This window comes from Salvelinus fontinalis, chromosome 13 (genome assembly GCF_029448725.1).
Source record: "Salvelinus fontinalis isolate EN_2023a chromosome 13, ASM2944872v1, whole genome shotgun sequence".
NCBI classification, from domain to species: Eukaryota; Metazoa; Chordata; class Actinopteri; order Salmoniformes; family Salmonidae; genus Salvelinus; species Salvelinus fontinalis.
In genome coordinates, this window is record NC_074677.1 from 43,547,021 (window position 1) to 43,564,702 (window position 17,682).

A 17,682-nucleotide genomic window follows, 5' to 3' on the forward strand; every position below is an offset into this window, starting at 1 on the left:
CCACTGATGTCACAGTCATCTCTGAAGGTTAGAGTGTTTTCAACTTCCATGCAGTGAGCCTTTAAAGATTCACTGGACATCTGAAAGGCTGTGCTGAAGTTCAGCAGCACTCCATATTTGGTTTTCACCTGGTTGAGTGTTTCAAATCTCTCATCCATGGATGTCACAGCAGAGTCGATTACAATGTTGAAGTACTTGACTTCAAGGTTTTTCAGTGCATCAGTCACTGGTTCATCATGAGCCTCATAGCTGAAATGCCTCTTGCTGTTTCTCAGTCTCTTCTCTTTCAGAACAGCCTCCACATTTATTTCTTCACAAATGCTTTTGGCTGTTGTCTGGGCCTCAGAAAATCCAGTTTCCCGGTACTTATGTAGTGAGGGAGACCTTTGCATTTGAGATTAAATTCACTGCGATATCCAACTGCATTGAGGCGGATTGGAGGAGCTTGTTCACCTTGTTTGTCATTGTCAGTATCTCACACCATACGACACAGCAAATCAAGAAGCGGTAGGACCCAACTTCCTCTGCAAGTGCTTGTGCCTCCACTTTGGCCACAGGATCGTTGATCGTCTGTCTGGCTTCCAGTAATGCCTCCTGAACCTCAGAAGCCTGATACCTGACTGCATGGAGCCTACTCTCCCATCTTGTGTCACTCCATGACTTCACGGTTATGTTCAAGTGTTTCTTCAAAACACTCCATCTTTGTGTGCCAGCTGAAAATAAGGTGAAGTGCTTTGCACATGCCCCAAAAACCCAACTGCATCTTTTGAAGATTTGGCAGCATCTGCAATGACAAGGTTTAGAGTATGTGCTCCACATGGGATGAACACGGCTCTGGGATTTTTTTTCAGCAGTCTGGCTTTTACTCCTGGTGCTTGCCCTTCATGCTGGCCCCATTATCATAAGCTTGCCCTCTGCAATCTTCAAATGGAATCTTCAGCTCGTTCAGCTTATCTAAGATGACAGTGGACAGATTCAAGCCTGTTGTAACCTCAACATTCACAAAGCCAAGGAAGTGCACTTTGATCTCTGGCTTTCCCTTTAAAGCCACGCTTCTCAGAATAATGGACATTTGCTCCTGGTGACTAACGTTAGGTGTACAGTCCAAGATAATGGATTAGTACTTTGAGTCACTATTACTTCCAGAATCTTGTCACTCACAATCTGTATCAGCTCATTCTGTGCACACTTCCCAAAGTAATGAGCATGTTTCTCACCATCTTTCATTTTGCTGAGATGATTTTCCATAACGGGGTCAAATTTTGCCAGTAATTCAACCTCTTTTAGGAAGTTTCCATTATCTGGTTGGAAGAGTTTGTCTGATGAACCCCTGAATGCTAGGTTTCTTTCAGCCAGAGACTGGGTGATACTTATTAAACGTTTAAGGACATCCCGCCATCTCTTTCTTTCAGCCTCCAAAATTGTCATTTGTATCTGGTCAAGAGTCTGCTGTACTGGGTCTGTGTTAGTACTGGCCGGCTGTACTGGGTCTGTGTTAGTACTGGCTGAAGCCGGCTGTACTGGGTCTGTGTTAGTACTGGCTGAAGACGTCTGTACCGGGTCTGTGTTAGTACTGGCTGAAGACGTCTGTACTGGGTCTGTGTTAGTACTGGCTGAAGACGGCTGTACTGGGTCTGTGTTAGTATTTGCTGAAGCCGGCTGTACTGGGTCTGGGTTAGTACTGGCTGAAGCTGGCTGTACTGGGTCTGTGTTAGTACTGGCTGAGGCTGGACCAACTGAGTCTGTGCTTGTACTGGCTGATGACCCAGCATCTCCTCTACTGACAAACTTAAGCATAGCACCTGTAAATTATAGATAACAATACTACTATTAATTTTATCAGCTGCATCAGGCCCATTCAAACTGGCTCCCCCCAGATGTCCTTTTATACACTTTCAAATATAAAATACTATTTATGCAGTTTATAAAACACCGTTATCAAACGTAATAAATAGTTGTATTTCACTCTCACTTTTGTCAGGCACAAAGTCACAGAACACAGCCCTGGAAGTGGCTGGCAAGCAAGACACAGACAGACCAAGAGATGCACTGCTGAGCTAGGTTAGCAAGACAGACAGACAGACAGACAGACTAGAGATACACTGCAAGCTAGCACATCAACTTATTTGCTTACATCAAACTTGGAGAGGACAGAACACAAGTTTAACTGATTGCTGTTCCCGCAATTCACTCTCATTATGTTTTTTTTCACTATTTGTGACCAGAAGGATAGCTCCGCTTCATCCTCTCATCGAAGTTGTGAACATTGACACCTGCTTTGACACGAGGGGGAGGCGGAGCCCTTGTGTATTTTGCGGGGCCCAACGCAACTTGCGTAGTGAGCGTATAGGGCCGCCCGGCTCAGTGTAGCGAAATGTAATGCAAGATATGTAAACATTATTAAAGTGGCATTATTAAAGTGACTAGTGGTCCATTTATTAAAGTGACCAATGATTTCAAGTCTGCAGCAGCCTCTCTGTGTTAGTGATGGCTGTTTAACAGTCTGATGGCCTTGAGATAGAAGCTGTTTTTCAGTCTCTCTGTCCCAGCTTTGATGCACCTGTACTGACCTCGCCTTCTGGATGGTAGAGGGGTGAACAGGCAGTGGCTCGCTTGGTCGTTGTCCTTGATGATCTTTTTGGCCTTCCTGTGACATCGGGTGCTGTAGGTGTCCTGGAGGGCAGGCAGTTTGCCCCTGGTGATGCGTTATGCAGACCGCACCACCCTCTGGAGAGCCTTGCAGTTGTGGGTGGAGCAGTTGCCGTACCAGGCTGTGATACAGCCCGACAGGATGCTCTTAATTGTGCATTTGTAAAAGTTTGTGAGGGTTTTAGGTGACAAGCCAAATTTCTTCAGCCTCCTGAGGTTGAAGAGGCGCTATTGCGCCTTCTTCACCACACTGTCTGTGTGGGTGGACCATTTCAGTTTGTCCGTGATGTGTACACAGAGGAACTTTCCTACTTTCCACCTTCTCCACTGCTGTCCCGTCGATGTGGATAGGGGGGTGCTCCCTCTCCTGTTTCCACGATCATCTCCTTTGTTTTGTTGATGTTGAGTGAGAGGTTATTTTCCTGACACCACACTCCGAGAGCACTCACCTCCTCCCTGTAGGCTGTCTCGTCATTGTTTGTAATCAAGCCTACTACTGTTGTCGTCTGCAAACTTGATGATTGAGTTGGAGACGTGCATGGCCACGCAGTCATGGTTGAACAGGGAGTATAGGAGGGGGCTGAGCACGCACCCTTGTGGGGCCTCCGTGTTGAGGATCAGCGAAGTGGGGATGTTGTTTCATGAAGTCCAGGACCCAATTGCAAAGGGCGGGGTTGAGACCCAGAGCCTCAAGCTTAATGATGAGCTTGGAGGGTACTATGGTGTTGAATGCTGAGCTGTAGTCAATGAACAGCATTCTTACATAGGTATTCATTTTGTCCAGATGGGATAGGGCAGCGTGCAGTGTGATGGCGATTGCATCGTCTGTGGACCTATTGGGACGGTATGTAAATTAAAGTGGGTCTAGGGTGACCGGTAAGGTGGAGGTGATATGATCCTTGACTAGTCTCTCATAGCACACTCTCTAAGCACATGATGACAGAAGTGAGTGCTCCTGGGCGATAGGAATTCAGTTCAGTTACCTTTGCATTCTTAGGTACAGGAACAATGGTGGCCATCTTGAAAGCATGTGGGGACAACAAACTGGGATAGGGAGAGATTGAATATGTCCGTAAACACACCAGCCAGCTGGTCTGTGCATGCTCTGAGGATGCGGCTAGGGATGCCGTCTGGGCCAGCAGCCTTGCGAGGGTTAACACGTTTAAATGTCTTACTCACGTCGGCCACGGAGAAGAAGAGCCCACAGACCTTGGTAGCGGGCCGCGTCGGTGGCACTGTATTATCCTCAAAGCATGGCAAATAAGGTGTTTAGTTTGTCTGGAAGCAAGACGTCGGTGTCTGTGACGTGGCTGGTTTTCCATTTGTAGTCTGTGATTGCCTGTAGACCCTGCCACATGTGTCTCATGTCTGAGCCAATTGCGACTCCACTTTGTGTCTGTACTCACATTTTGCTTGTTTGATTGCCATGCGGAGGGAATAACTACACTGTTTGTATTCGGCCATATTCCCAGTCGCCTTTCCATGGTTAAATGCGGTGGTTCGCACTTTCAGTTTTGCGCGAATGCCGCCATCTATCCACGGTTTCTGGTTAGGGTAGGTTTTAATAGTCACGGTGGGTACAACATCTCCTATACACTTCCTTATAAACCCACTCACCGAATCAGCGTATACGTCAATATTATTCTCTGAGGCTACCCGAAACATATCCCAATCGGCGTGGATTCCGATTGGTCAGACCAATGTTGAATAGTCCTTAGCACGGATGCTTCTTGTTTGAGTTTCTGCCTATAGGAAGGGAGGAGCAAAATGTAGTCGTGGTCAGATTTTCCAAAAGGAGGGTGGGGGAGGGCCTTGTATGCATCACGCAAGTTAGAGTAACAGTGTTCCAGCATTTTTCCAGCGCGAGTGCTACAGACGATATGCTGATAGAATTTAGGTAGCCTTGATTTCAAATTAGCTTTGTTAAAGTCCCCAGCTACAATAAATGCAGCCTCAGGATATATGGTTTCCAGTTTGCATAAAGTCCAGTAAAGTTCCTTGAGGGCCGTCATGGTATCGGCCTGAGAGGGGATATACACGGCTGTGCCAATAACAAAAGAGAATTATCTTGGGAGATAATACGGTGGGCATTTGATTGTGAGGAATTCTAGGTCAGGTGAACAAAAGGACTTGAGTTCCTGTATGTTGTTACAATTACACCATGAGTCGTTAATCATGAAACATACACCCCCGCCCTTCTTCTTCCCGGAGAGATGTTTATTCCTGTCGGCGCGACACCCCGAGAATCATGGTGGCTTTTACCGACCCCGACAGCATGTCCTGAGAGAGGCATGTTTCCGTGAAACAGAGTATGTTACAATCCCTGATGTCTCTCTGGAAAGCAACACTTGCCCTAATTTCGTCGACCTTGTTACCTAAGGACTGGACATTAGCGAGTAATATACTAGGAAACGATGGGTGGTGTACGCGCCTCTGAAGTCTGACAAGACCGCGCCATCTTCCTCTTCTCTGGCGACGTTGTTTTGGGTCGGCCTCTGGGATCAGTTCAAATGCCCTGGGTGATGCGGACAAAGGATCCGCTTCGGGAAAGTCGTATTCCTGGTCGTAGTGCTGGTAAGTTGAGGTCACTCTTATATCCAATAGTTCTTCCCGGCTGTATGTAATAACACTTAAGATTTTCTAGGCTCACAATGTAAGAAATTATACATAAAAAAACGAAATACTGCAAAGTTTCCTAAGGACTAAAAGCGAGGCAGCCATCTCTGTCGGCGCCCTTCTCCACCGATTGCTCAGTTTGGCCGAGCGGCCAGCAGTAGGAAGAGTCTTGGTGGTTGCAAACATCTTCCATTTAATAATGGAAGAAGTTTGTTCTTGGTGGCTTTCAATGCTGCATACATCTTTTGGTACCCTTCCCTAGATCTCTGCCTCAACACAATCCTGTCTCAGAGCTCTAAGGACAATTTCTTCGACCTCATGGCTTGATTTTTGCACTGACATGTTCTGTCAACTGTGGGACAGAACATATATTTTTTTTTACATATACATGTATATAAAATATATGTAAAAAACTGAAATGTAGAAAAGTTACTTTTGTCCTCTGAAGAGGGGGGTGGATGGGCCAATAAAATACAAATAAAGAGTGTGTAAGTAGAGTTAGGTTGGTGAGTTTCCCCTTACACTGTAATGAGCTTTGGGTGTCTCGAAAAGAGCCATGTAAGTCCAATTATTAAATTCTTTGCCATCTTCCAGTTCTTGAAGACTATGCCTTTGTACAGAGATGGAAATTGGTTACCAACAAGGTGGACTGCAAGGCTATGTTAAGTTAAATAAATCAATGACTAGTAACTGCCTAGGTGCCAAATAAAGTAACAGGTGTAATGTAGTGAACATTATGCGATTATACCCAGTCCGTGTATTGGTACTGTGGGATTCCAGTTCCATGTTTTACAAAAGCCAGACAGTGAGAGTTATATGCCATGTGAACTATGTAATTGTAACGGATGTGAAATGGCTAGCTAGTTAGCGGGTACGCGCTAGTAGCATTTCAATCAGTTACGTCACTTGCTCTGAAACCTAGAAGTAGGGTTGCACCTTGCTCTGCAAGGGCCGTGGCCTTTGTGGAGCGATGGGTAACGATGCTTCGTGGGCGACCGTCGTTGATGTGTGCAGAGGGTCCCTGGTTCGCGCCCGTGTCGGGGCGAGGGGACGGTTTAAAGTTATACTGTTACATTGGTGCCGTGACCCGGATCACTGGTTGCTGCGGGAAAGGGGGGTGAGTGTAACGGATGTGAAATGGCTAGCTAGTTAGCGGGTACACGCTAGTAGCATTTCAATCAGTTACGTCACTTGCTCTGAAACCTAGAAGTAGGGTTGCACCTTGCTCTGCAAGGGCCGTGGCCTTTGTGGAGCGATGGGTAACGATGCTTCGTGGGCGACCGTCGTTGATGTGTGCAGAGGGTCCCTGGTTCGCGCCCGTGTCGGGGTGAGGGGACGGTTTAAAGTTATACTGTTACATAATGTCAGCATACTTATGAGTAAAGTTAAACTAAAGTATACGAAAGTCCCGACCTCAGTTCTTATAAACATAAGCAAAATTAACAACCGTGCGTGTTACAATTAGCGACGAGTGAAACGCACAAGAGAAGAATGCAATTTACAAGACGAACTATGTGCCTATGTAAGTAAACCCGGACAGCAACTGAGCCTAGCTAACGTCGCAATTAGCTAGCTAACATTGTACATTACTGTACAATACCAGATTGGCTAATTTACCGAACATTCCGATGTTTGATGTGCACACATAACCCAGCTCAATCGGCTCGAGGTGGAAAAAATGGATGAACATATTCAACAATTGTCTAGTGGGATTAGACATCGCGGATAACACAAAGGAAAAGGACATTACTGTTACACTATGCAGGGTCGGATGTGTACGATATATTTGACACACTGCAAGATACCAGAGCAGCTGATGACTATGATACAGCTCAATGCATATTTATGTCCAAAAGTCAACGCAGAATATGAAACCTATGTTTTCAGACAAGCAAGACAAAATGAAAATGAAACCTTGGACGCTTACCACACAAGATTGAGATAACTAGCATCCACATGCGAGTTTTCAAACGTTGATAAAGAAATAAAGCCACAGATAATAATAAGCTGCAGTTCCGCGTTCCTCCGCTGGGTGGCGCTAAAGGGTGGTTCAATGGCTCTCCAACAACTACTTGATACAGGCAGTGCACAAGAAATGTCGGATAAACAAGCTGCAGGCATGGAGAATGTTCAATCAAAATCACAAAAATAACTTTCAGTGTGCGCTGTACAAAATAAAAAATCTAACAAAAGCCAGGGCTACATAAATGAAAGTGACAAACGTCAAAACAGAACATGCAATAACAGCAGAGGAAAATTCCCACACGACAAAGGACAAACAAACTGCCCTGCAAGGTGAAAAAATGTACAGGATGTGGAAGTTGAATCACTTTCTAAAATGCTGTAGGTCACAAACCACAGAGTTCACTCCTCCAGTTGCTGAAAAACTAACCCAATGGCGTCCGAAACACAAGTACATAAAGTGCAGTCACATGATGACAATAAGACACAAACACAAGACACCTCACCAAGCTCATGATGATGCTTATGTGTATGTTGTGTGTACACTACAGAAACCGTCGCAACCACACATCCAAGTTACCATTATGAACACAACTGTGGATGTTATTATTGATTCGGGAGAAAGTGTTAACATTGTTGATGATGTCACATTTGACAAGTTAATGCCCAGCTGTGAATTAAAACAGGCCAATGCAAACATCTTTGCTTATGGCCCATCCGAACCACTTCCACTGAGAGGACAATTCACAGTACCAGTCCGCTCCAAGACTAAGATGGTAGATACCACTTTCTATCAAATCAAAGGTGACAATCAAAGGTGACAACCAATCAAAGGTGACTCTGGCTCACTACTACAGACCTTGGACTTCTAAAAATAATCAACTCTCTATCCACTCCAAGTGAACCAGCTGATGGTTCATTCATAAGCCAGCTTACCAATGAATACCAGGACCTCTTCCAAGGTATAGGAAAACTCAAAAGACTTTCAAGTGAAGCTGCACATTGATGACACAGTGCAACCAGCAGTACAACCACACAGGAGGATTCCTTTTCACATGAGAGAAAAAGTTAAACAGCAGCTTGACACACTAGAAATCCAAGTTACATCCAGACTCAAGGTACATCACAACCTTCACTACACATACTGGCCTCTAGAGATACACCAGACTGAACTTTGGCATAAATTCCGCTGCCGAGGTGTTTCAAAATGCAATACGGCAAGTGCTACAAGGCATTCCCAACGTGAGAAACATGAGTGATGACATCCTAGATCTCAAGATGAACACAACGCAAGTCTTCAAGCTGTGTTTCGGAGATTGAGAGAGAAAAATCTCACGCTGAACAAAGGAAAATGTAAATACAGCAAAACAACACTTGAGTTTTACGGCTATGTTTTCTCAGAGCAAGGCATTTCGGCGATCCAAAGAAAATCAAAGCCACACAGAATCTGCCAGCGCCTCGGAAGTTCGCAGTCCCCTGGGTATGACACAATACTGCTCACGGTTCATACCAGACTTTGCAACAACCGCACAGCCTCTTCGCGAGCTCACAAGAGAAGATCACACCTGGGGGGACCACAGCATCAGTCTGCAATGAAAATTAAGAACACGTCTGATGAAGCACACGACGGCAGCCTACTTTGACCCAGCCAAGAAGTCAACACTGTTAGTTGACTGTTAGTTGACGACAGTCCAATTGGTTTAGGTGCCATACTAAGTCAGCACAACCCTACGAGTGACAAAGACGCCCGTATCATTGCATACGCCGGCCGAGCGCTCAGAGGTTGAACAGCGCTGCTCACAAACCGAAAGAGAAGCTTTGGCGATCATCTGTTCATGCGAAAACTTTCACTTGTTTCTCAACGGAGCACACTTCAGGGTCGTCACAGACCATAAACCACTAGAACTGATCTTCAACAACCCAAAAGCCACACCCCCAGCACGACTTGAGTGATGGAGACTGAGAATACAACCCTACAGCTACGCTGTGAAGTACAAATGCGGTAAAGACAACCCTGCCGACTACACGTCAAGACGTCAAGATCTCATCGCAAAGGAAACCCCACAAAGAACCTCTCACAGGGCAGGAATATGTGAACGTTGTCATTGACAACACAGTTCCCAAAGTGATGACTTTAGAAGAGGTGCAAGAAGAAACAAGAAAAGGCATCAGATGTGATGCGCCTATTGTCCATAGGAACCTGGAAAGGCTCACCACATGACACATAAGATGCTGATTGCCAAACATTAAAAGGACTCTTTCGCATGAAACATGATCTAACAACCATTACACAAGCAAACGTCATTCTGAGAGGAACACTGCTCGTTCTTCCAATCTCTCTCCAAGAAAGAACAATCAACCTAGCTCACACAGGACATCTAGGCATTATCAAAACAAAACAGCTACTGAGAGAGAAGGTTTGGTTTCCAGGCATAGATGACATGGTGGAAAAAGCAATTCCACACTGCATTCCATGTAAAGCTGCCACTGTAGAAAATCATATGGAACCACTGTCTATGTCAAAACTACCCAAAGGTCCATGGCTAGAAGTATCAGTCAATTTCTGCTGTCCTTTCCCATCGGGTGACTACCTACTTGTAGTTGTCGACGAATACTCAAGGTGTCTGGAAATTGAAATTGTAAAGTCCACATCTGCCAAACTTGACAAAGTTTTCTCCTCCTTTGGAGTACCATAGATTGTAAAAATGGACAATGGACATCCCTTCAATGGACAGTCCTTCACAGATTTCAGCCACTACCTTGAATTTAAACATAGAAAGATAACACCTTACTGGCCGAGAGCTAATGCCGAAGCAGAACGTTTCATGCGAACACTCAAGAAAACTGTCACCGCCACAAATTCTGTAGGATAACCTTGGAAACAAAATCTCTACAGTTTTCTGAGAAACTACCACGCAACCCCTCACAGAACTACTCAACAAACCCCAGCAGTGCTGATGTTTGGAAGAAAACTCTGCACTACACTTCCCACAATGCCTCACTTTTCACCAAACACCAAGCTACGTGACACTGATCAACGTGCAAAGCAACGCATGAAAGAGACTGCTGACTACAAGAACCGCGCACGACCGTCCACCCTCCAACGGGACATTAAAAACTGTAATGTCTTAAGTTTCACCGAGTCGTGGCTGAATGACAACATACCGTTGATATTACCCCATTGAAGTAGACATTTTCAATGGTTAAGGTTTGGGTTAGGTAAGGGTTAGGGTTCAGGTTAGGGTAGGTGTTAAGGTTAGGGTTTAGGGTAGGACTGTCCCCAAAAACTTCTGCTTTTGGATGTTATCAAGGAAACACCAGAGGGACTCAAGAAGGTTTACTCCGCCCAAAATCTGTCCATGAAAATTAGACCACGAAGTGAGGAATTTCTGTATGGAGGTCAATGAGAGTGTCGAATTTGGTCAACAAAAATGTAATTGCTAATTTTCTACATGAGACTTATTTGGTCGAATGTACATTTTGGAATGGTTAGGTTGTTATGAATGCACTGATATAAGTAGACGCACGTGACATTTGGCAACTTTATATCGGAGTTGTGCTTGTTGTTCACACGCATATTGTCATGTGTGCTCCCTCTCTGGCCTCGAGGTCACCAGGCTGCTCGTTATGGCGCACACCTGTCACCATCGTTACGCTCACCTGTGCGTCTTCAGACTCACCTGGACTCCATCACCTCCCTGATTACCGTCCCTATATATGTCACTCCCTTTGGTTCCTTCCTCAGGTGTTATTGTTTCTGTTTCTTGTCTGTGTGCAGTTATTGTTTCTTGTTTTGCATTACGTTGCGTTTAATTATTAAAACACTCACTCCCTGAACTTGTTTCCCAACTATCAGCGCACACGTTGACAGAATAATGCCTCGCCTAAGAGAAGCATCCGGGAGTGGTTTTTGTTGATATTGTGTCCGTGGGAATGACTTTGGGTCCGGGAGCCGCTACATGGTCTCATGCCTTAGCCAGATCGCCAGGCTCCCCTGCCTCAGCCGGTCTGTCAGGTTCCTGCACCCCAGCCGGCGACAGGTTCCCGCGCATCAGCAGGAGTGACCGGTCCGCTCCTGATCCCCGGGATCGTCCCTTTGGTTTGCGTCCTGCGGCTGGAGCCAAACGCGCCGGGGAGGGGTATCGTCACGCATGCTCTCTCTCCGGCGCTCTAGGTCGCCATGCTCCCGTGTCTCAGCCGGATTGCCATGTTTTCCGTGCCTCAGCAAAGGTGACCGGTCAGCTCCTGATCCCTGGGATTGTCATTTTGGTCGGTGTCCTGCTGCCGGAGCAGCACGTCGGGGAGGGGACGGGGTACTGTCATGTGTGCTCCCTCTCCGGCCTCTAGGTCACCAGGCTGCTCATTATGGCGCACACATGTCACCATCGTTAGACTCACCTGGACTCCATCACCTCCCTGATTACCTTCCCTATATATGTCACTCCCTTTGGTTCCTTCCCCAGGCGTCATTGTTTCTGTTTCATGTCTGTGTGCTGTTAGTGTTCCTTGTTTTGTATTATGTTGTTTTTTATTAAAACACTCACTCCCTGAACTTGTTTCCCGACTCTCAGCGCACATCGTTACACATATCTGCCCTCTCATTGGCTCGAATGGTTCCTACCTGATCTCGCCTTCATATTTGAGGACATTTATTTCCATTGTAAGAGCGGTCACTTGACTATCTTGTCAATGTAATTGATCATCTTTGTCGACACTCCAGTTTAACTCATCCTCTACATTTACTGAATTGGTTGAACAGTGCAGAACAGAACCTCCCCTGACTGTTTTTTTTCTCTAGTCAGGATCAGAAAGAAAGACGTACTACGTTAGGTTAATTGGACAGAAAGCGCACTGGCAGAAAGTGGATGTTGCCGGTTTTCAGGGAAATAGTATTTTCAACCTAACTTCCGTTTGGGAACTCTGCTCAGGCGTCTTTCTATGCCTGCTATGTTAGGTTACTGACTATGAACAGTACTGTCACAGAACAATGAGCCAGATATTTCACCGGATGTATAAGTGTGAAGCATCCAATTGTTTCCACTCACTACCAAATATGGTGATGAGAGGAAGCCCAGTGGCCGGCAGTGGGAGAAGATGGAGATGGATTTTGGTCGACATTATGCAAATATTTTTCATCAATGAAACATTTTATCTCAACACAGTTTTCTGTTCCCAAAACTCAAATCGGTTACGAACAGAGTGGACAGTTCGTAGATTTTACCCTTTTCCAAAATTGTAAAATATTGCGTTTGTTTAGGAATGCAAGGGCAAATTTAGTTATTGCGCATGCTCACTTCACAGAGTAGGCGTTCCCTAACGAAAATAAGAAAATACATGCTAGAACAGCCAATAGGATCTCGCTAGCTCGTGCTTGGCTCTGCCCCCCTCATTGCTTGTTCTGCCCAATATAAATAATTTGTTCCCATTTGAAACGACAGGATGTGATCCATCTTGGGTTAGTTATAAAATCTTTGGTACTGTCTTTGGAAATTATTGTATATAATGACGAGATGGTTTTGACTCCGCCCTAACGTTGTCTGGGCTTTGGGACATTGGGAGTCGTTGTCCGAAAGGCAGACAGGCAGGCGGTCCCAATAGGGTCTGTCTCCAGCAGATACCGCCTCATGCCACAGACGCTGTGAGACATGAGCTCAGACAGGTCGAATTGTGCCAGAGGATGGTGCGTCACCGCCACCAACAGCATGGTTGGTGAAATTACATTTAGAATTAGAATCTATGTGATTTTGATTTGACGTATTAGAATCCCCATTAGCCGACGACAATGGCGACAGCTAGTCTTACTGGGGTCCGACACGTAACGAAAAATACATTACAGACAAAATACTTTACAATTGACATATTTACATACAAACAACAAGTAGGTCACATGCGGGAGAGGAGTTGTGCCGTGAGGTGTTGCTTTATTTGTTTTTTTTAAACCAGGTTTTCTGTTCACATGCGCTATATAAGATGGGAGTTCCATGCACTCATGACTCTTTATAATACTGTACGTTTCCTTGAATTTGTTCTGAACCTGGGGACTGTGAAAAGACCCCTGGTTGCATGTCTGATAAAATATAAAACCAGAGTCTGCAGGGCTTGCATTGTGGAGTGTGGTGTCAAAAAAGCAGAGCTCTCTTTATTACGGACAGACCTCTCCCCATCTTTACAATCATTGAATCGACAGTATATGTTTTGACCATGACGGTTTACAATCTAAGGTAAAACCAAGTAATTGAGTCTCCTCAACTTGTTCAACAGCCACACCATTCATTACCAGACTCAGCTGAAGTCTAGAACTTGGGGAATGATTTGCTCTTAGTTTTAGAGATGTTCAGGACCAGTTTATTACTGGCCAACCATTCCAAAACAGCTTGCAACTCTTTGTTAAGGGTTTCAGTGACTTCATTAGCTGTGGTTGCTGATGCGTATACGGTTGAGTCATCGGCATACATGAACACACATGCTTTGTTTAATGCCAGTGGCAGGTCATTGGCAAAACAAATTGAAAAGAGTAGATGGCCTAGAGAGCTGCTCTGCGGTACACAGCACTTTACATGTTTGACATTAGAGAAGCTTCCATTAAAGAAAACTGTCTGAGTTCTATTAGATAGACAGCTCTGAATCTGTCTGAGTTCTATTAGATAGATAGCTCTGAATCCACGATCTAACAGTACAGCTTCCACAATCTTCTTATCAAATTTTTCAACCAATCACCAGTCATTTGTGTCATTGCAGTACATGTTGAGTGCCCTTCTCTATAAGCATGCTGAAAGTCTGTTGTAAATTTGTTTACAGAGAAATAGCATTGTATTTGGTCAAACACCATTTTTTTGAACATTTTGCCAAGCGCTGGCATCAAGCTGATATGTCTACCGTTAGAACCAGTAAAGGCCGCTTTAACACTTTTGTTGGGTAACCAAATTACCTTCCTGGATATAGCCTCTATATTGTGATCACTACATTCAATTTGTATGGATACAGCTTCAGAAAAAAGTTCTACAGTATTAGTAAAAATGTGATCAATACATGTGGATGATCTTGTTCCTATAGTGTTGTAAATATCCTGGTTAGGTTGATTAATAACCTGAACCAGATTACAGGCACTGGTTTCAGTGAGAAGCGTCCTCTTGAGTGGACAGTTTGATGAAAACCAGTCGATATTCAGGTCCCCAAGAAAGTAGACCTCCCTGTTTGCATCACATACACTATCAAACATTTCACACGTATTATTTAGATACTGACTGTTAGCACTTGGTGGCCTATAGCAACACCACAAAAGAAAAGGCTTTAGATGTGCCAGGTGAACCTGAAAGCACAAGACTTCAATAACACTTGCCATAAGATCTTCTCTAAGCAATACAGGGATATGGCTCTGAATATATACAGCAACACCTCCCCCATAAGCATTTCTGTCTCATCTACAGAAGAGACAGGAATGTGTTGCTACTGCTGTATCATCAAATAAATGATCTAAGTGAGTCTAAGAAATGGCAAATATATGAAGGATTTCATTAACCTTATTTCTAACGCTACATACAGTTGGTATGGTGTTCTTCGGCTTGCAAGACTCCCCCCTTTTCCTCCAAACATAACGATGGTCATTATGGCCAAACAGTTCTATTTTTCTTTCATCAGACCAGAGGACATTTCTCCAAAAAGTACAATCTTTGTCCCCATGTGCAGTTGCTAACCATAGTCTGGCTTTTTTATGGCGGTTTTGGAGCAGTGGCTTCTTCCTTGCTGAGCGGCCTTTCAGGTTGTGTGGATATAGGACTCGTTTGACTGTGGATATAGATACTTTTGTACCTGTTTCCTCCAGTATCTTCACAAGGTCTTTTGTTGTTCTGGGATTGATTTGCACTCATCTTTAGGAGACAGAATGCATCTCCTTCCTGAGCGGTATGATCGCTGCGTGGTCCCATGGTGTTTATACTTGTGTACTATTGTTTGTACAGATGAACGTGGTACCCTCAGGCGTTTGGAAATTGCTCCCAAGACATGAACCAGACTTGTGGAGGTCTTCTGAGATTTTCCCATGATGTCAAGCAAAGAGGCACTGAGTTTGAAGGTAGGCCTTGAAATACATTCACAGGTACACCTCCAATTGACTCAAATTATGTCAATTAGCATATCAGAAACTTCTAAAGCCATGACATAATTTTCCCATGATGTCAAGCAAAGAGACACTGAGTTTGAAGGTAGGCCTTGAAATACATCCACATGTACACCTCCAATTGACTCAAATTATGTCAATTAGCATATCAGAAACTTCTAAAGCCATGACATAATTTTCTGGAATTTTCCAAGCTGTTTACTTAGTATATGTAAACTTCTGACCTACTGGAATTGTGATACAGTGAAATAATTAGTCTGTAAACAATTGTTGGAAAAATGACTTGTGTCATGCACCAAAGTAGATGTCCTAACCGACTTGCCAAAACTATAGTTTGTTAACAATAAATTTGTGGAGTGGTTGAAAAACAAGTTTTAATGTCTCCAACCTAAGTGTATGTAAAATTCCGACTTCAAATGTACATATATCCCTGGAATATTATATCACGTATGCAGCAGCATGCAATACATTGTTGTACTCACCTTGTTGTGCTGTGCTCACTTCCTTCCAAACCACGCATTGTTGAATTTGCGATTTTCAACTTGTGTAATGTTTATGTCCAATGGCCGATGAGCACCAATACATTTTATCTGTAATTTCTCTTCATGAATTATATTCATACGACAAGGACTGAAAAGGATTTGCCAGTAGATTGTCGACTTGATTCATGATGACTACAAGCTAAGATTTTAAAAGTATGATGTTGACATGTTCAGTCCAATCAAAGCTACTGTACATATAACGTGATTTGACTTAATTTTATCATATAACAAGTGAGCCTTCTTGGATGAGCGCTTCTAATGTAACTCTATGGCAGCACCCAAAGGGCTAGAATTTCCATAGTTTACCCTTAGACTTCGAGGTGACGTAGTGTCCCCATGAGTGACAGAGCACTGAGCCAATCATGGCGCAATGCTCCGTATTTTCTGCTGGCTTGCCCCACCACCACAGAAAGCACTGAGCTTGGCTGAAACACCTGCATTTTGGAGCTGCCTTACTCAAGAAAACAAAAATGGTTTTATTAACTCAATGATATATTATTTTTTACATGGTTTGCAAACTGATATGTGACATGTATTAATGCCAATTTTTATTGTTGTATTTTTTGCTGAAAATGTGGGCCTCAAAACGCCCCACCTGCCCTGAATGATGGTTCGCCACTGAGTGGGGGGAGGAAATGGGAAGGAAGTGGTGTAGTGGAACAGGACTAATGAAGAGAATTTAATGTAGTTAGGTCTTGACTGGCCTTTACATTCCAGTACAGTAGCTGGCGATGTATGCACCTTGAAAGTAGAATGCGATCCGCCAACCCAATTCCAACGAAGAAGAAGGTGAAGATTTCTTATAGGAGCTCAGTAACTCATCGCGAAACATTTGTCTAACAACATCCAGGTTACCTAGTTCAATTGTATATTTGGGGGTGGGTATAATTTGTGGAACGTTCCAACAGGAATCCGTTCCAAAAACTTCGTAAATATCAAGGTTGCCAACAAACAACGCATACAGTCGTATAACAGTAGAATGACATACCGGGTAGGGAGTGAGCTATGTAATTACGTTTTTCACTCACCACGTTTATTCGGAAAAATGTCTCTTCGTTCTGCTAGCCTCCACCATTTCTCGTTCGTTGGTTTAGTTATTATTTCCGGTGTTCCTGCATTTGCCGGTGAACTCTGTTGCGCCTCAATTAGGGAATCGCTGTGGTTGAAATGTAACTAATGACCGCTAGTCCCAGTATTTTTTTTAGCTAGGTGGGTTGTACACAATTGTTACCGATGATACTGTATATACCTACTCTTACTACAGAAACATGCATTTTGCCAAGTTCTCTCTGTGTTAATCCTGTTTCCCAAATATAGCAGGTAACTTGTGTCTGTCGATGTTGTTGAGTTCATCTTGCCTAGTTAAATAAAGATTAAATAAATTAGAACATTTAAAATATATACTTTGACCTATTTCAGGTAACCCCAAGATGCTTGATTCACTACACCTGCTTTTGAATAACTTTCCAGTCGTTTTTGCTTTACATTCCGACTTTTGAACGTCTGTTTATTGGACATATATATTAGTGTCTAATAAAAAAGAGCAACTTATGTAAAGCATCCTATCTGTTTTAAGGTTATAGTGTGTGTGTGTGTGTGTGTGTGTGTGTATATGTGTGTGTAGTGTAGGTCCTCTTGATGTCCACTAGGTGTCAGCACAGCTTCAATAATGTCACACCAGGTTCACAACATGTTTTCATGTGTCACAAATCAAATTGTATTTGTCACATGCGCCGAATACTACATGTGTAGACCTTGCAGTGAAATGCTGAAATTAAGCCCTTAACCAACAATTTA